The sequence below is a fragment of the Canis lupus genome, chromosome X, assembly GCF_048164855.1.
Source record: "Canis lupus baileyi chromosome X, mCanLup2.hap1, whole genome shotgun sequence".
Classification (NCBI taxonomy): Eukaryota; Metazoa; Chordata; class Mammalia; order Carnivora; family Canidae; genus Canis; species Canis lupus.
Window position 1 is genome coordinate 115,575,782 of NC_132876.1, and position 21,032 is coordinate 115,596,813.

Sequence of the window (21,032 nt, forward strand, 5' to 3'; positions counted from 1 at the left end):
AGGCTGGAGGAGGGCACCTCTCTATTTTAGATTTACGCCACCGTCTTGTGATTTTACAGGAGACGCAGAAGAGACCCACTTTTCCCTAAACAGCCAAATCCCACCCCCACCCCCTTTCAAGAGATAAGACGGTAGCTCTAGCTTGAGTTTCTCTTTCTGGAGGGATCTCCCACCAGAACTCACTGTTCTAGTGCAGCTTTCAGCATCCCATGTGTGTGCTTCTATTTAAAAGTTGTCTGTCTGCAAATGCTCGAGGGAACAGACAATCTGGTTTCTCCTTCACTTTTGGTTGGTCTGTGCTGGAAATAAATGCCCGTGTTTTATGTGACGAGTGGGGACGGGACCCTCCAGGAAGGAGGCCTGGGACCACGACTGGCTGGGGATGAGGTAGCTCCCAGCCCTCACACACCAGCACATCTGGCCAGATGCTTAAGGGCCAAAGCACAGAACTTCGGGACCAGTGAGTTTATAAACATACACTCAATGAACAGCGGCCTGGACAACCCTGGGGTCCCCTCCTTCCCCAGTCACTGTGCTTAGCCTCCCGCCATCCAGCTGGCAGGGCCCATCCATCCTGTTCTGATTGCTCTGACCTTGTGCTCTATGATTGTTACAGCTGCTGAACATCACCCATGGGTCAAGGTCACACTTAGGAATCAAATGACCTGGGTTTTGCTGGCTCCACCAGTGACACACCTCGTCCTGAGGGCTTAGTTTCCTCAGCTGCAAAACACGAAGTTTCAAGAACCAGTAAACTGCTTTGTGCCGTGATCAATAAATAGTACTATTGCTTTTAAGTTTTAAGCCCAGGTACAAAGAATCGGCTCTCACATTCCCGACTCTCTCCTTCCATCAGCTAAGGCTCTTTCTTATCCGTTGGGCCCACGGAATTGTCCAGAAAATCCAGTACAGCTTAGTCACTTAGAGGGCTGGGAGGCTGAGGCTTCTCCTTTGTGGGGGTTGTGATTGAAAGGGATGTTTCACTTCTTCTGACGCATCACATTTTAGAAATACGTTTTTAAGCATGCTTCACGTTTGCCCTGAAAGCAATATCACCATTTTATTCCATGACTCCTTGGTGCTCCTCAGAGCCTGGATCTGCTTCTCCGGGTGCCCCCCGACCCCCACTGTGCAACGCGGGCCTCACCTACTATTCACAGCGTCACCCTCGTTTTCTGTTCCTCCTGCCTCCCCTTGTTGGGCAGGTTAGATACACTGGGGTCTTTTTGTCTTGTGGCCACAAAGGGTGAACTTCCTGTTTCCACGCCACCCGTAGATTCTCTTATCTCTCAGTGGCCTTAAACTCTGTGTGCCACAATGAGTTGCTGTCCTCCTACCTCAGGGCCTTCTCTCTACCCATCAGGAGCTGGAGTTCAAGTTTCATTGTTTTGTCCTCATAGCTGTGTGTTGCCACATTAGATGATACAATAATAGGCCACCGAGAGAAGTGCAGGATGACCTCAGTTGTACGAGTTAGTCATCTATTGCTGTGTAACAAATCACCCTAAAATGTAACAACTTAAAAAAATACAAGTAACGATCTTATACTTTCTGCAGGTCAAGAATTGAGGAGCGGCTTAGCTGGGTCTCTCACGAAGGCTGCAGTTAAGGTGCTGGCCGGGAGCTACAGTCATCTCAAGGCTCAAGTGCTTGTGGGCAGGATTCAGTTCCGTACATACTGTGGGACTGAAGGCCTCAGTTCCTTGCTGGGTTTGGATCAGAGGTCTCTCTTTGTCCTTTGTCTTGTAGGTGTCTCCATAGGCCAGCTTGCAACATGGCACCTGGCTCCATCAGAGAGAGCAAGAAGAGCCAGAGAAAAAGCAAAGCTGGAGTGACAAGCTTTAGAACTTAATCTTGGAAGCCATATCCTATCACCTGCACCATATTCTATTTGCCAACAGCAAGTCACCAGGTCCAGGCCTCACGCAAGGGGAGGGGACTACACAAAGTGTGACTACCAGGAAGTGGGGATCGTGGTGGCCATTTTGGGAGCTGCCAAGCACAGTGTAACGGTGCAACATGGCATGAAATTAAGAAGTTCTCGTGAATTTAAGCAGAAACGTATATGGAAATCATTGTCCTTAGCCAGTTTATTCCCAAACATCAATACCACACAGAAAAATCAGACATTTCTAGGCTAGAACTGTATATAAATGGTAACAAGTCCACCAAAATGCTTCAATGACCACTATTTTCTGGGATAAAAAAGTTTGCATAGTGCCTTTATAAGACTCAACTGAAGGGGCACTTGGGTGGCTCAGTGGTTGAGCGTCTGCCTTTGGCTCAGGTCGTGATCCCAGGGCCCTGGGATCGAGTCCTGAATCAGGCTCCCTTCGTGGACCCTGCTTCTCCCTCTGCCTGTGTCTCTGCCTCTCTCTCCGTGTGTCTCTCATGAATAAATAAATAAAATCTTTTTTAAAAAAACTCAACTGAAAAAAACTTGAGTGCAAAAGGGCATTATTTCGGTAAAATATGTCCCACATTGGGCAAAGGCATTTTAAGGCTAGGAAGGATTTCACGGTATGAAAAAACAAAGACAAGTTTCATTTCTTCTGACTTTATGTGTCAAACATTGTTTTAAGCACAACTCAATTTCCTTTGACCTATTAAATCAGTGAATGCATACCCCCTTCTACCATATGTGTTCTTTATATGGAGCAAGAAAATTTATGGTCCCAGACTCCCTCCACTGAAGAATCAAATTGTCTAACCCCTGCCTATGCCGTGGCTCTTTATGACGGAGCCATCGCATAGCCACACTGCCTTACTAGGTGTATCACTCCCTTCATTCCCATTCTGAGTTGTAATAATTGGCCTGGTTTTCTTCCCCCCAGACATTTTTCTACTAAAACGGAGGCCATTTAATGCCTCTTACTGAGTCAGCCTCACTGTAGAGCGGTGGTTCTCAACAGGAGTGATTTTGTCCCCAGGAGGCGTGTGGCAACATTTGGAGACATTTTTGATCATCACAACTTGGCAGGGGATGGGGGTGCTACGGGCATCTAGTGTGTCAAGGCTAGGGATGATGTTAAACTTTCTACAAAGTCACAGGACAGCCCCCACACCAAAGGGTTATCCAGTCCCAAACCTCACTGATGCCAAGGTTGAAACTTCAGGGAGAATTGAGCATCTTTTGTTTGGTAGGGAAGTTACTCCAACGTCAAGTTAACCTGGGTTCTGACCTTGCTGTGACCTTACCCTAATTAGAATGCTGGGGTTCCTGTGTGCACCTCTTTACCTTGGTATCCCAGGTGTCTTGCTCCTGGGTAGTGTCTGCCTGCCCGAGCCCTGCCAGAGATACAACTCAGAACCCAAGCTCTGGATCTCAAGCCGGGATCCTGCCTCTGATTCATAGGCACTGGGAGCCCAGGCTTATGTCCTTTCTGATCTTTCTGGCCAACCTCCTGCTCCTCGCAGACTGGCTACTGCATGTACCTAACCCTTCTCTGGCACTCACTGCTAGTCCATCTGCCCACCTTTCCCACCCTTTGCCCCCATGCTCCTGCTATTTACTCCAATTTCTGAAGCTATCTGTCTGTGGTCTCCCAAATGTTCTATGGTCCAGCTCTCTCAACTTCCCCTCATATAACTAGGCGTGGTCTGGTCCAAACTTCTGGTCTTTCCCAATGCAGAAGTCTATTTTCTAATATCTTGCTTGCCTAGTCTAGTCCTTCCTTTTTTTTTTTTTTTTTTTTTTAGTCTAGTCTTTCCTATTGCCTGATGACCTCTTCTTCTGACCCATGAGACAGAGCCAGCTACACATTGACTTATGCCAGAATAGGCACTAAAAACATAGAAAACAAATTCATTAAATGGATGATAACTGATTTTGTGCAGGTTAAACAGCAACCAGGAGAGCCTCTTGGCTGAATTTTTTAATTTTCCAAAGTTTTTCTTTTTTTAAGGATTTATTTATTTATTCATGCGAGACACAGAGAGAGGCAGAGACATAGGGAGGGGGAGCAGCAGGCTCCTCGCAGGGAGCCCGATGTGGGACTCCATCCCGGATCCCAGGATCACACCCTGAGCCAAAGGCAGACGCTCAACGCTGAGCCACCCAGGTGTCCCTCCCAAGTGTTTTTGATTGGTTTTTAAAATTGTTTGTTGTTATTGTTTGCTTTTTGTTTATTTGTTTCTTGAATTATAGTGCAGGGTATCCCAATATGCCACCTCCAAACATACAACTTTGGCGTGAGATTATTTTGAGCTGAAGAAAATTGGGAAACAGCAGATACCCCCCAAAAAAAGCTCCCTGCCTTCCCTCCATTGGCCTCAAAGCAGAACATAAAATTCCATTTGCAGAGGTATCTCTCTGTCTGGTACCAGGAAGAAGGGGGACAAATCTTAGACTCCTAACCACTAGGAACAACCCTAGACTCTTATCAGCCCTGAGATGAGAAGATAAATAGCCATTATCTTCCATTAGTTTCCCCCCATGTATTTACTTTGCCATGGCTTGTCACTCCTAAAAGCCTAAGCCTGTTTTTCTTTTTGTCTTGTCACTTCTCTGCAAATCTATTGCTCTTATTAAGATGCCGTAACAACTCAAGTTCTAACCAGTACTTTGAGGTAGCACTGAATTTCTTCCACATATATGCACTCTGCTCATGTTAATAAACTCAGTTTTTCTCTTGTTAATCTGTCTTGTGTCCGTTTAATTTCCAGGGACCCAAGCGAAAAACTGAAAAAGTAGGGGAAAAGTTTTTTCTCCCTTACCGTAGACACCATTGAAAAGTTGGCCCTGGTGTGTCTAGAAGGGCTTCTCAAGAGCCTATTTTGAAGCTTGTGGGCTTAGGCAAAAGAAAAGAGGGGGTCATCAAAAGCCAAGAAAGAAGAGTAGGAGAAATAATGACTAAATGCAATGTAGTGTCCTGGATGGGATCCTGGAACAGAAAGAGGACGTTACGGAAACACTGGTGAAATTCAAATAATGTCTGGGGCTTGGTTAAATTATAATGCACCAATTTCAGTTTCTTCATTTTTATAAATATGCCACAGTCTTGAAAGATACTAACCATGGGGAAACTGTAAGGGGTTAAAAAAATAAACACAAAGAGGATATTTGGGGGATTTTTATGCTGTGAAAAAACTCTCCAAAAAAAGCATAAGGACATGGGTTTTGTTTTGTTTTTAAAAGGATGTGATTCCAAGGCCGCTTCTGTTTCCTCCCCTGTCCAGACACTATCCCTTAGGTCAAGACTGTGAGGTAATGGTTTTCCAGGCGAATCATATGGTTGGTCCCCCACATTCCTTTTTTTTTTTTTTTTTAAGATTTTATTTGTTTATTCATGAGAGACACATAGAGAGAGAGAGAGGCAGAGACACAGGCAGAGGGAGAAGCAGGCTCCATGCAGGGAGCCCGACGTGGGACTCCATCCAGGGACTCCAGGATCACGCTAAACCACTGAGCCACCCAGGGATCCCCATGGTCCCCACATTCTTCCTAGTTCAGAATGGTTTGAAACAGATGTTTCCATACAACCATTTGAGGACAGAATCCATTTCCGTGCTGAGAGACTCATGCCCGCCCTTGTGTGTATTTGTTAATTTCTTTCAAATACATCACTTCCTATCGCAGCAATAGTCTTCCAGTTTCAAACATATGAAGTCCTGGCCTCAGTGGCCCCACGGAAGTGTGCACTGCTATTAGAAAGGGTTGGCCTGGGGATCCCTGGGTGGCTCAGGGGTTTAGCGTCTGCCTTGGGCCCAGGGTGTGATCCTGGAGTCCTGGGATCGAGTCCCACGTCGGGCTCCCTGCATGGAGCCTGCTTCTCCCTCTGCCTGTGTCTCTGCCTCTCTCTCTATCTCTCTGTGTCTCTCATGAATAAATAAATAAATAAATAAATAAAATCTTAAAAAAAAAAAAAAACAAAGAAAAGAAAGGGTTGGCCAGAGCCCTAGATGAAGAAAAATATGCATTTGATTTCCTGGCATTTTCAGTAAGAGTGAATTCACATAAGCAAGTGCCCCCTGTCCTCGAACATGACTTTTCCATTTATTCTGGATGGCCCCTGTTGGAAAGTTTACCACTGCCGGGTCAAGTACAGATGCATCTGGCAAACCCATTATAGAGGAACTATAATGAGCCCCCTCCCCCGTGTGACCTCTGAATCCTCGAACAATGTGTTCAACATGGTATCTCCTAGTTGTAACATTTTTCTGCAGCTAGGGAGAAACCAAGCATATTTTTCAGAGAGTAAATCATCCAGCAAGTAAATAATTACTGAAGGTTTTCCCTAAGGTATTTTCTAAAGCAATGTAAGTGTAGTTAAGGGTGTTTTGAACATGTTGTCTCTCTGCAGAATAATAAGGAGAATATTTAAGAATCTTTTGCCATTTTATGCAGCATGGGTTTGCTCCCTTCCAGAAAGACAGTGATGAGGTTTTTAAGATGGAGGATCTGATTTTCATCCAAGATCATGCCTGTTTTAAAAGCATTTGTTTTTTACCAATATTCAAATAATATTCAAGAAAATGAAACTGATCCATATAGCCAGTGTTTCCCTTGTAAGATAAAAAGACCAACCTTCTATAAGTAGATTAATAAAAATAAATAAATAAGCCTTGGTTCAGAATGAAATCACTGACGATGCAATTATTAGTGAGGATAATTGAAATGATAAGGAAAAATGATAATAAATATGCTCATTTCCTCCCATTATAGATCATGCTGTTCTTATGCTGTAAAAAACATTCTGATTCCTTAATCTGCTCATCTTGGCCGGGCAGCCAGCACGCAGAATCCATGGGGCTGGATATGGAAGGGTTAACTTGCATTTATTGTTCCGAGATGGCTGCACGCTCCAGGACCTTATGGGATATAGCCTTTGTGGAATCAGTAAGTCACAAGGCTGAGGTCTGTGATTTCCCTATAGAGTTCCAGAACTCTCTCCTCGGTGCTGTCTCAGCATCTGGCATCACAAGCCACAGAGACCAAGAGAATGGGAGCTGTCTCCATAAGATCGCCCACAATAAGTAGTTATTGGCATTTTCAATTAGATGGTATCTATACTATAATCCTGAGTTTCTCAGCCTTAGCCCTGTTGACATTTGGGGTCAGAGAATTCTTTGCTGTGAGGGCTGTCCGGCGCATTGTAGGATATTTAGCAGCATCCCTGGCCTCTGTCTGCTAGATAGCATTAGGCTGTGGCAACCAAACTGTCTCCAGACATCACTGAATGTCCCCTGTGAGTCACAACAACCCACCCCCTCCCCCACCCCCACCTTTGAGAACCACTGTCATAGTCAACGAGGAAGAAATAGCTGACCCAGAGCAGCTCAGGGAAGAGGCCAAAAAGACAAAATACAAAGAATGGGAAAAAAATAAAAAATAAAAAAAATACAAAGAATGGTGCTTCGGGTTTAAAGTCTTTAAAAAGTCCATCTATTACTGTCTACTTTGTGGCCTTTGGTACATTTACAATGTTATGCAAGCATCACCTCTATCTAATTCCAGAGCATTTTCATCACCACAGGAACCCTGTACCCGTGAAGCAGCCATTCCCTTTGCTCCCTCCTCAGTCCCAGACAACCACCATCTACTTGCTGTCTACGGATGTATTTATTCTGCACAAGTCACATCAATGGAATCATATGACCCGTGGCCTTTTGTATCTGGCTTCTCTCACTTAATATAACCTTTTCAAGGTTCATCCATGTCGTAGCACGCAGCAGGACCTCATTTCCTTTTACTGCCAAATACTTTCATTGTATGACTGGACCACAATTTGTTTATCCATTCATCCACTGATGGACGTTTGGGATGTTTCCATCTTTTGGCTATTGTGAATAGTGCTGCTATGAACATGCGTGTAGAAGTTTTTGTTTAAACACCTGCTTTCAGTTCTTTGGAACCCATACCCAGGGGTGGAATTGCTGGGTTACATGGTAATTCTATGAAGAGTAGCCCATTTTTAATCTGGAAAACTAAAGTGGTTGGTGTTTTCAATGATTATTTTTAAAATCCACCGGTGACAACTTAACACCAGTGATGGCTTTGAAAGTCCCTAGAATAAGCCTTGTTAACCTTGGGTTTCAAATGGTCTTGGGCAATCTCTGGATGGGTTTCAAAAGACCTGAAAATCTCTAGAAATGTGGTATCAATTTTGTGCATGTACAAATGTGAACCTTGCTAGGGAGAAGGTTAATAGTTGTCAGTACAATCTGAGAGGGGTCCATGACCCCTCTCACCAAACCTGGAACCCTCTGTATCAGAATTATCATTCAGTTGCTTGAAGAAAAAATAGCAAAGCTAAATATATTACAATGTTATTTGTCGATTATATTATACCTCAATGAAGCTGAAAAAATAAGAGACCATCTGGAAATCCTACTTTTAAGACTGGGAGTGGTGTAATTCTTGGCAAACATCAACATTTCTGAGCTTCCCCATCTGAAAAATGGCTCCCTGCATTCATCTGCCTGACCCCCGACATCATCCATTGATTCTCAACATTGCTGCACAGGTGATCTTTTCATATGCCAATTTGATTAAGCCACCCTTTCTAGAAACACGTCAATGGCATCTCTTTGTTCTCTACATAAAAGCCAACATGTTAGTGGAGACTATGAAATATTCTCATCTATACTTTCCATTCTGGCATTATCTCCCATCAGCCTCCCTCCTTTTCAGAACTGCTTCCCATTTCTGCAACATGCCAAGTTCCCTCCTGCCTCAGGACCTTTGCATATGCTAGTCCTGCTGCCTGGAACACTCTCTCACCACTCATCACCACCTCCTCCACCTGCTCATACCTATTGACCCTTGAGGTTTTAAGGCAAATATTATGTCCTTAGGAACATTGTGTTTTAACCTCCCACCTGCATTTTAAGCCAACGGGCCCAACTGTGGTTCTCGTGGCACTTAAGACAACTGTACATTTACAATTACCTGATGATGGGATTACAGCTTATCTCACCCAGAACAGAAATTCCATAAGGGCAAAGACTTTTTTGCTCACCATTGTATTGCCAGCACATTACAATGTATATACACATGTAATTCCTGAATAAAAGAATGCTAAATTCATCTGTAATGCTAAATATGTAAAATTCTGATATCAAATTTACCTAAAAGAAAAAAAATTCCCTGAAGGAGATTAAAAAATATTGAGAGCCTTTATAAGTGGATCTCAAAGTGTGGTCCCCAGATACCTGGGGGTCCCCAAGACCCTTCCAAGGGTTCTGTGAAGTCAAAACTATTCTCATAATGCCTCCAAGATGTTATTTGCCTTTCTCACCTTGTTGATATTTGATTTGCACTAGTGCTATAAAGCAGTGGGCAGGGGCTCCTCGGGGGCTTAGTCGGTTAAGCATCTGCCTTCAGCTCGGGTCATGATCCAGGGGTCCTGGGATAGAGCCCCACATTGGGATCCCTGCTCAGTGGGGAGTCTGCTTCTCTCTCTCTCCTCTGCCTGCTGTTCCAACTGCTTGTGCTCTCGCTCTCTCTCTCTCTCTGTGTCAAATAAATAAAATCTTAAAAACAAAACAAAACAAAACAAAAAAAAACAACCAAAGGCAGGGAGCAGTACAGCCACTGGCACCTGAATGTGAATCGAGGCATTGGCACCACACTGTACTAGTGGGGATTGTGCTTTTCACCACCATGCACTCGCAGAAAATACAAATGCCAGTAAAATTATTACTTTTACTACCTTTCAACCCTTGGGTACACATCTTCTTAAATTCTGTGTGACCAAGTGAGAAGTACGTCTAAATCCTTTCTGCCGCCTACCAATGTTCATATACTGTCTCAAGGAAAAGCACTCCAGTGACTGAAGTGCTAATATTTGAGTTGCCAGATAAACTAGCTGCTGTTTTCATGTGACACCATTTTAACTTGAAAGGCTAACTGACAACCAGGGACTTTACAGAGTTGAGGATTAGACAGACATTTTCTCAAAAATGAACAAAACGGGCTTGTCAGTTTAAGGAAAACAATTGACAGTATTTGCTGCCAATAATAACATTTGAGTTTGAGCTTGCGTTTTCAAGTGACAGTTACAATTTTAGGAAACTTGAATATGCCCCCATGGGCTTGACAGCTTCACATCACTTAAAGACTCCTCTGAGGAGATCAGTGGTACTAAAGAGTGTGCTTTCATTCTATACTGTATAGGGAAGAGCTGCATAACTCAATGAAATAATATTTCCCTCATGATCAATGCATGATGTTACAAAATCATGCATGGGTAAAATATTCATTCAAAATGTAAGGTAAACCAGTGAATTTTAATGTAACAGAGTACAAAAACATCATTATTATGGTTTCAAATCTCATAATGCATATTTTCCTCAGAAACTACCACTTTTCACAATTTGGTGTAGTACCAAAGGAGAACGTCCACAACTACCTGAAAAAGCTGTTAATATACTTCTCCTATTTCCAAAGACATATCTGTGGGAGGCTGGATTTTCTCTATATTTTCCAGACAAAACAATGTTCCAGAATCTATTGACTATAGAAGCAAAAATGAGACTTCAGCTGCTTCTATTAAGGCAGACATTAAAGAGATTGCAAAAGTGTGTAACAATGCCATTTTCCCAATGAACTTTTTATTTAAGAAAATAGCTATTTCCATGAAAATGTGTTATGTTAACATATATTGGGTTTGTTACTGTGATTTTTAAATAAATTAATACATAAGTATTCAGAAATTTTTCTCTGCCTTTATCTCTAACTTGGTGACACCAATTGCTAAAATCCATACAAAGACAAGCTCTCTGGAGTCTTCAGTGATTCTTAAGATTAAATGGCTCCCAAGACCAAAATGTTGGAGAACTACTGACTTACATTACAAATAAGATTTCCATTTTAAAATTTTGAAATTGCGGATAGTGCTGTAACATGTGGCTATTATTCAAAATATGTAAGGAACTCATACCACTCAATAGCAAAAACCAAGGAATCCAACTTAAAAAAATGAAGAGAGGACCTAATAGACATATTTCAAAGAAGACATCCAGATGGCCAACAGATACATGAAAAGATGCTCAACATCACTCATTGTCAGGGAAATACAAATCAATACCACAAGGAGATATCACTTCTAACCTGTTAGAATAGTTAGTATCAAAAAGACAAGAGATGACACGTGTTGGAAAGGAAATGGAGAAAAGGGAACCCTTGTGTACTGTTGGTGGGAGCAACACTTGGTGCAGCCACTGTGGAAAACAGGTGGTTTCTCACAAAATTAAAGATAGAACTACCATATGATCCACCAATTCCACTTCTGGGTACATATTCAAAGGAAATGAAATCAGGATCTCAAAGAGATATCTGAACTTCTATATTCATTGCAGTATTATTCACAATAGCCAAGATACAGAAACAACTTAGATGTCCCTGGATAGATGAATGGATAAAGAAGATGTTTCCATATGGATATTATATATATATATACTATATATATATAATAATAATAGATCTTAAGTGTTCTCATCACAACAACAAAAAGTAATTATGTGAGGTTATGGAGGTGTTAATTAATATTATTGTGGTAAAGGCAGCCTCGGTGGCACAGCGGTTTGGTGCCGCCTGCAGCCTAGGGTGTGATCCCGGGGATCCAGGATCGAATCCCACATCAGGCTTCCTGCATGGAGCCTGCTTCTCCCTCTGCCTGTGTCTCTGCCTCTTTCTCTCTGTGTCTATGAATAAATAAATAAAATCTTTAAAAAATATTATTGTGGTAATTATATATTATATATTTATATGTATTGTATAAATATACATTATATGTTATTATAATAATATAATATATAATATATTATATTATTGTGGTAATTATATATATATAATATCCATATGGAAACATCTTCTTTATCCATTATATATCCATTATATCCATTATATATAATATCTATATGGATATATAATACACATATATACACACAATGGAATATTATTCAGCCATGAGAAAGGAGGAAATCCTGCCACTTGTGACAACATGGATGGACCTCAAGGTCATTATGTTAAGTGAAATATGTCAGAGAAAAACAAATACTGTATGACCTCACTTACATGCAGAATCTAAAAAAGCCAAACTCGGAAACAGAGTCGATTGGTGGTTGCCAGGGGCTAGGGAGTGCAGAAAATAGAGAGATGTTGGTCAAGGGGTACAAATTCACATTTATAAGATGAATAACTTCTGGGAATCTAATGTATGGCATGGTGACTACAGTTAACAATATGGCACTATATACTTGGAAGTTGCTAAGAGAGTAGAACTTAAGTGTTCTCATCACAACAACAAAAAGTAATTATGTGAGGTGATGGAGGTGTTAATTAATGTTATTGTGGTAATCATCTCACAATATATACGTGTATTAACTCATCACGTTGTACACCTTGACGTTAGACAGCGCTATACGTCAGTTGTATCTCCATAAAGCTGAAAAGAATACAATTATAAAGCAACCAGACTGTAGAGTCTGTAGAGATATAAAAGCAGGTATGTCTCCATTATTTTAACAAAAACTCTATTAAGTAAAAAAAAAAATCTCTATAAATTATAGATCAAAAAAGCTAAGAGCAGTCACTCATTCAGATATACGCACCTGTTTAGGAAAACAGGAGTAATATCCAATTACCAATTTCCATGTCCAAGTGCCTACTTCCGAGTGCATATAACATAAAAGTGAGGAAAAAGTCAAGAGGGTAAATGTTAATAGAAGGACAACTCTGATTCAGTTGAACTATTTAGTTATTAATAATCACTGATCAAAAAATAAAACACGCCTGCAATCTTGAAAAAGAAGTCATCTGGGGCACCTGGTTGGCTCAGTCAGTGGAGTATGTGACCCTTGATCTGTGGGGTGGTGGGTTCAAGGCCCACATCTGGTGTAGCGATTACTTAAAAATGAAATCTTAAAAAGAGAAAAAGGAAATATCCTTTTTTTTTTTAAGTAGGCTCCATGCCCAACGTGGGGCTCCAACTCACCACCCCAAGATCAAGAATCACATGTTCCACGGACTGAGCCAGCCAGGTGTACTAAAACTGGATCACGGATGTACTACTCTTTGTTATATTATTCTCTGTATTTTCTATGCTTGAAATTTGCATGATAATAGAAGAAGCACGCCACATTGGTAAACTGAGGATATAGAGTGAGATTCAAAGTGGGAACAGGAGGGTAAAGACCCTGAAACAATACAATTTCAATAACATTTATTCTTTACCCACATACTTTTATCATTTTTCCCAAACCCATAATGCCATGGATTATATCCTGGAGCAGGGCCTCTCCTCCCTGCCAGTTCTTGTCCCTTTTCTACATTTACTTAGGGAAAGACATCAGAGACCTGGAGACGCCCAACTGCCACCAGCCTGCGTGGGGTCTCCTCCAAGGGATTCACCACAGAGTTCCCGCTAGTCTATAGCTTCCTCACTCTCCACACCCCCAACCCCCACAACCCTAGGGATTATTTTTACATGAGGACTGACTGCAAAAGGAAGCCTGCTCAGTTCAGGGCAAAGGTCTGGTTTCCTGGCGGTGCCAGCAGAAAGGCAATTGTCCCGGAACAGGCATCTTCTAGTTCAGATACATGTTTCTTCTTACTTCCACCCACCCGTCTCTACGGACATGGTCTAAAGACTTTCCTACGTTGTGGTTGGTGAAGATGATGACGGAGCTGATGAAAATGCAAATTTAACACATTTAGCTCTTAACCCTGTCACCATCCCAAATATTTACCCTGGGAGTTTGTCTCATGACCCAATGTTTTGCTATAGGTAAAATTCACATACAACAAAACACACAGATCTTCAGTGTACCGTTCCGTGAGTTTTGACAAATCCATGCCACGCCACCTAATGCAAACTCCGGTGAAAATGGTCATTACTTTCACCCCAGAAAATTCCCCCTTGCTCCTTCCTTCTTAGCCAAAAATCACTATCCTCTCCAGCTTAGAGGCAGTCACTGTTTGCTTTTCCCATCACCTGAATCTTGAGGTGTGTTTGGGGATTGGAGAGGGAGGAGGCGAATTTCTGAGATCCCTCATTCATTAAATGAGTTGAGGTGTGGATTCATCCAAAGAGGCTCTCCCCAGTCTTGAACTGGAGGCCAAATTCTCACAAGTGGGCTTTTGATTAGGGCCTAGCTGAAATCCATTTTCCCCAATGTTGCTTCTGTTTTCGTGGACATAACCCTGGTGCTATATTCAGGAGATGTCAGTGCTGAAGGGCCAGGGAGGAGAAAATATAGCTAGGTAAAGAAATCAAGACTCAGGGGCGCCTGGGTGGCTCCATTGGTTAAGCATCTGCCTTCAGCTCAGGTCACGATCCAAGGGTCCTGGGATCGGACTCCCTGCTCATTGGGGAGTCTGCTTCTCACTCTCCCTCTGCCCTTCCCCCCTGCTTGTGCTCTCTCTCCATCAAATAAATAAATAAAATCTCAAAAAAAAAAAAAAAAAAGAAATCAAGACTCAAAGTTTAAAATCTAGCTCTTACTTGGAACTCATCATTTTTACGTCTATGCTTTAGATGAAGAGGCTTCAGACTAGGGATCTAAATTTTAAGCATATCCCCAACCTGGACTGGCTATGACTTTAGATAAATTACTTCCCATCTCTGAACTTCTTCCAGCTATAAAGTGAGTATCGCACTGCATTGATCTCCACTCTAATGGACAGTGTAAATCTTGCAGCCACAGCGTTTGGGGCCATGGCTTGTTTATGTGCACCCAGGCTTCTTCAGCTTCAAGGAAAGAACAAAGTAGTCCTGCTCCGTGATGTCTAATATAATGAAAGCGAACTCTTTCAGTCACAGCATAAGAGCTGTCGAAGAGAAAGTTTGATGACAAAATTAGCCACAAACTTGTGGAGGAGTGACAGTTTCCAGAATTTTATTCATTATCGAATCAATTTGGTTATTTTCTATTTCCTGCCAGATTATTTTTCAGATGTCGCTATTCATAAGTATGCAAAAAAGCCACGCCGCCTTTCCAACTCTGCTAAAGTCACTTCTGTATTGTTGTGTTCATCAGAATGTTCAGGAAGGATTCGTTTGGTTCGTACAATAAAAGAGCTCCAAATGGTAATGATTCCCAAACAGTACTTGGTTCGCAAAGAATCCCACACCAGAACATTGAGGGGGCTGCCTTCTGTGGTGGGAACTCAGCTGCACCATGTGTTCTAGCAGAACCCGGTTTCTCCCTGCGAGCCAGTCATTCTCCTTGGCAGCCCAGAGTCTCCTTTCTCTCCCTGTGGGGCTCCTTACACCCGGGGTGGCTTTTGCTTCTATCCCTTCCCACCAGGATTCGAGCAGCACCTCAGTGTGGAGACCCAAAGCAAACAATTACAAAGTCAAATAAGCAAACCCTCAGGTATAGAAAGCCCTTCTCTCCTGTCGGGCTGTACCTACTTCTGGGTGCGCCCCGGCTTAGGAGGCAAGTAGGCTGTGAATGCACGTTCTGGGCACTGGGTGCCCCCCCAGTAGGCTGCAAACCCGTGGGCAGGGGTCACGGTGAGCGCTCCGGCCTGAGATGGGGAATCAAGTCCTTGGGGTGCATGTGGCATTTGAGAGAGTGGAAACACCGGGGGAGGTTTAGGGGTTCCAGCTTCCGATTCCAGATCTGGGGCTAGAAACCCCAGTCTCTGAGCTTCAGTACCGTCTGCTGGAACTGTGAAGTGAGGACCCACGTACTTGTAGAACTTCTCTCAGACTTTCACCCTCATAATTCTGCCCTGAGGGCCTGAGGACGCTGCAGATTCCGATGGCTCAGGTCTGGGGTGGGGCCGGAGCCTGCAGGTCTCCCGAACTCCCAGGGGATGCTGCTGCTGCTGCTGGTCTGGGGACCCCAGGTTGAGGAGCATATTCCGTGGCCAGGCCTGGGAATGAGGTGCTTGGCGTTTAAAAATGTCTTCAAGCTGTCACCGTGAAGTTAGCATCACTCCGTGTAATATGAAAAGAAACTCGGGGGGCGCCTGGGGGGCTCAGCTGTTGAGCGTCTGCCTTCGGCTCAGGTCATGATCCCAGGGTCCTGGGATCGTGTCTCTCATGAATAAATAAATAAACTCTTAAAAAAGAAGAAAAGAGGGATCCCTGGGTGGCGCAGCGGTTTGGCGCCTGCCTTTGGCCCAGGGTGCGATCCTGGAGACCCGGGATCGAGTCTCACGTCGGGCTCCCGGTGCATGGAGCCTGCTTCTCCCTCTGCCTATGTCTCTGCCTCTCTCTCTCTCTGTGACTATCATAAATAAATAAAAATTTTAAAAAAAAGAAGAAAAGAAAGAAAGAAAGAAAAGAAAGAGGAAAGAAAGAAAGAAAGAAAGAAACAAACAAACAAACAAACTCGGGCTTGGAGAGGGCTTGGAGAGGGCTTGGAGAGGTCAGAGAGTGTGGGGCATACAGGAAATCTGGTTCCCCAACCAGGGAGGGAAGGGAGCTACAGCAGAGCTGGTCAGCAGCACCTGGGAATGTGCTGGAAACACAAGTAGGTCCCGTCTCAGACCTACTTGATCAGAAAGGCCGGTGGTGCTCCCTGCAATCTGCGGTGCAACAGGTCACCCTTTACTTTTTTTTTTTTTTAAGATTTATTTATTTATTTATTCATGATAGACATAGAGAGAGAGAGGCAGAGACACCAGAGGAGGGAGAAGCAGGCTCCATGCCAGAGTCCCACGCGGGACTCGATCCTGGGACTCTAGGATCGCGCCCTGGGCCAAAGGCAGGCGCCAAACCACTGAGCCACCCAGGGATCCCCACCCTTTGCTTTTCGGAGTCTGCCCAACGTCCGACTTCGAGGACCACTGAACCAGAGCACTGCTTCTCAGGCCTGATGGGGCGCACGCACCTCCCGGGGCTCCTGTTACGCCGCGGCCTCGATTCCGCAAGCCCAGGGCCCGGCCTGAAGTCGCGCGGTTGCCACAGGCCCCGGGGCCGCCGGTGCTGCTGGGCCAAGGGCCACACTGGGGCCCGCGGGGAACTGGATGCTCTCTCCCTCCAGCGGGAAGGCTTCGTTGAGTTGCCTGCGGGCTTTGTTCTTCACAGGCAGATGGAGGCGCAGGAAGGAGCAGAGAGTGCATTCCTGGGCTCAAGGACCTGCAGAACTGGCTCAAACCAGAAAGCTTTGCATTCCATCTCAAGCTTCTGGGATAAGCACCAGTACAGTAAAGCACCAAAAGACAAGATGGGCAGTTGCTTCGAAGAGAAAATTCTGGTGTTGGGCTCAGCACTGCCCTCAGAGAATGGAGAAATTCCTCCTGCAAAGACCAGGGTTCAGGGCCCCTGGGTGGCTCAGCGGTTGAGCATCTGCCTTGGGCCCAGGGTGTGATCCAGGGGTCCCGGGATGGAGTCCCGCATCCCCTGCAGGGAGCCTGCTTCTCCCTCTGCCGGTGTCTCTGCCTCTCTCTCTGTGTCTCTCATGAATATATAAATAAAAATCTTTAAAAAAATTAAAAAAAGACCTTTCTCCATCACAAGGATAAGGATGCCTTGTTTTAGCTACCCTGGCTGAGCCTCTAATCTTTTTCTAGCCAACACTGGATTTTCCTTCTGAACTCACTTGGTCTGTAAACATCATTTCCTTTGCAACCCCAAGCCCCAAATTTCACAGAACCATGCTATGTCAAATAAGAAAAACCTGCCTTACTATGACCTCGCTGTCTTAAACATTAATCACTGCTTCCCTAGAATTTTTCCTTTGTGCTTTTGGCTGCCCAATGGCTTGTGTCTCTTGAAAATACTGAGAGGTCACAGAGAAGGGAAGAAATCCTTCATTTTAAAAAAAATTATTTATTTGAGAGAGAGAGAGAGAGAGAGAGAGAGAAGCATTTGCAGAGGGAGAGGCAGAGGGAGAAGCAGACTCCTCGCTGGGCAGGGAGCCCAATGCAGGACTCGATCCCAGGACCCCGGGATCATGACCTGAGCCAAAGTCAGACGGTCAACCTACTGAGCCACCCGGGCACCCCAATCCCTCATTTTATATTTGGATAGATTTTCTGTGCAAAAACACAGCAGATGCAGTGTGCTCCCCTGCTGGGACGGCGGCAGCTGAAAGCAGTTAGTTGGGCAACACTCCCAACAGCTGGGGTGTCGATGCTCTGTTCCCGAGAAGGGGTCCAGAGAAGTCACCCATACTGCTCATTCCTATGTCGTTGTTTGGCCTTCTCTAGAACACACCATGAGGCTAGGATGTATACGTCTTTGGTTTGGGACGCATACCTAGCACAGTATCTGGCATGGGGAAGGGCCACACATCTTCGTTGAGTACAGTTTTCCAATTTTGAAAAACATTCCATAAGTTCTACTTGACTTCCCTGTGTATTTTCCCTTAGCCGCCAAAACGTATTAGGTTTCATTTCTACGGTGTCGTGTACTTTGAAGCATTTGAAGCTTGTCTGTTATCTCAAGACGTATTTCTAAAGCCATCCCAATCACCTTGATTGATTTTTAGCACCTGTTGTGCGTTTAGAACAGACCTTCTGGCTCTGATGAAAGTGTTCTAGTATACACTGTCCGGCGTATGCCTTGATGGGCTGTGACTTGGCATCACGGTTGGGTGCCCTGGTACCAAAGGCACAGTCCTTGGTTTAATAGACCGAGGAGGAATGCAGAGCTTGCCTAATCAGGAGCCTGACCCCTCATGAGGAACGTCAGATGCTAGCTGTATAGGCCGACGGGCCATTTGCCCTGACCACACCGCTTATCCATTCCAGAAGCTCACCAGGTCAGCAGTTTCCTCGACGGTGGCCTGACTGGGAACTGCATGGCCTCGTCCCCTCCTCTAAGGCCTCTGGTTGGGGCATTTCCTTTAAGAGGCCCCTGAGCAGCTGGAGTCTGCCCATGGTACTGGAATGGAAGCAAAATACATCAGCTGACATTCTGTCCTCCGTCCTATCTCGCTTTCTGGCTCAAGGGCATTTTGATTCATTCAGCCTTTACTTTTATTTCCATTTCCAAAGTTTACAAATTCGAGCTTAGGGCTGTTCGGCTATTAGAAGAAAAATCTTTCCTTCCTCTCCAGCTGTCTTCTAAAACGCGATTGTCCAGTGGATGGCAATGGCTTTTCCATCAAAAATAAAAATAAAAATAAATATAAAAATAAAAATCACAAGGCAAGGATGTTGCAACCAGCAAGTTATCTCTCATATTGGAAAAGTAGATTTAAAACTCCAGATCTGGGAAGCCCGGGTGGCTCAGTGGTTTAGCGCCTGCCTTTGGCCCAGGGCCTGATCCTGGAGACCCGGGATCGAGTCCCGCATCGGGCTCCCTGCATGGAGCCTGCTTCTCCCTCTGCCTGTGTCTCTGCCTCTCTCTCTATGTCTCTCATGAATAAATGAATAAAATCTTAAAAAAAAAAAAGAGGGTAAGAATTTAAAATAAAATAAAACTCCAGATCTTTGATCTCTTTACAAATTCTTAGCAATATGCTCTAGTCTTGGCAATGAGTATTATAATAGTATTATTATTGAAAACAGCTGTTAAGTTTGCATCTAAGAAATGTTTGCAAAAAACTCAGATCAGGTCAGCAACGTACTCGACAACAGGGTTTTCCTGTGTCCTACTTTCATGTGTTATAATATTTTCGGTTATATAATCTTTTCCCTAGAGAAGGAGGAATAATGTGAATTAAATGTGTCGGATAAATGGATGTGGGTCTTTCTCTTGATAGGAATGCTTAATGCAAAATTCTTTCTAGGAGGCATCCTTGGTAGTTCCTGAATTAGGTTATTGAAAGTTTTCTTTTCTTCTTTTTTTTTTGGTGAAAGTTTTCTTTTTTAAAACAGTTTTAGTGCTCTGTATTTAACTCTAATCTACAGCCTTCTCCGCATTATTTGAATGCCAGCAATTCTGATGATAAGGGCGTGTCTCATGGAGGCAGCAATAAGAAGGAGCTAGTGGCCGCTCTAAGAGAGGAGCAACCAGTCTTCATTCAGGAAGGCTCCGGCTTTACCATATGAATTAAAAAGAGCAGCACGAACTGCAACATTGATCTGTTGCTGATGGAATAGAAGCAAAAACTCCTCATTTGAAATCTCCCCACATTGTCTCTCTCTGCAGCTTGGAATCCGCAGACTAATTCTGCTTCTATCAGCGAACAGGGATGTAGATTAGCTTCACCGAAGATCACCAAGGGCAATCCCTCCCCCCCACCCCTTCCTTTGAGACAGTGTCTAATTGTTTGAATGTATTCGATCCGTTTGATGGGGGAATTGCCATTACAGTCATAGAAGCTAGTTCCAAATCTCAAGAGTGGAAGAGTATGGATTTATGATTTTTAAAGCTCCAATAAATGTTTCGTGTTGGAGTGCTACATGAAACCATGAAAAAAGAACTTGGGAAAAATATGAAAAATGTATGCTTTGTGCTTCTAGTACATTTCAATACCAGATTTCAGTGTGATATACAGTGGTGGTTGCCATAACAACAGAGCAATCCAGGAGCCGCGATTACGCATATAAGGAAATGGCAGCCAAGGATCCTGCTCTCTGGTCAGAGCCACTGTCTTGTTCATCGCCATCTAGTTCTTTCACCTTGTACATCAATTATCTACATTCGGGCTCTTAAAATTGCTGATCGTCTACCTAAACTTTAGGTTCTGAGCTTTTTCTCTTGAAAAATAGTCCCAGAATATTAGAGCAGAGGAGCGTAAAGTGGGTACGTGTCAGATCCCCTTGTCTCAACAGCTTAAGAAATCGATATAACTGATGACAGGGAGTTGAAGCTACAATATAATTAAGGCAAGGAGGAACCCCTGCAATTTTGGATTAAATAATGGGATGGTGGATATGTACTTACCTAAATGATGAAAGGATTGCTTTGGAATAATATCACACGCATGGGCCAGCATAAGAAATATTCCCCTTCCTTCCTTTTTTCTTTTTTTTTTTTTTTAAGATTTTATTTATTTATTCATGAGAGACACAGAGAGAGAGGCAGAGACACAGGCAGAGGGAGAAGCAGGCTCCATGCAGGGAGCCCGAGGTGGGACTTGATCCCAAGACTCCAGGATCACGCTCTGGGCCCAAGGCAGGCGCTAAACCGCTGGGCCACCCAGGCGTGCCCCCTTCCTTCCAACAAAATGACTGATGGCAC

The 21,032-nt window shown here is 43.8% G+C and overlaps 1 long non-coding RNA gene across 3 annotated transcripts in view; it reads right to left on the reverse strand.

The window, feature by feature from the left end:
* Positions 1 to 21,032, reverse strand: part of LOC140627522 (uncharacterized) — a 59,491-nt gene that overhangs the window by 37,369 nt on the left and 1,090 nt on the right. The gene's annotated exons all lie outside the window — the stretch shown is intronic.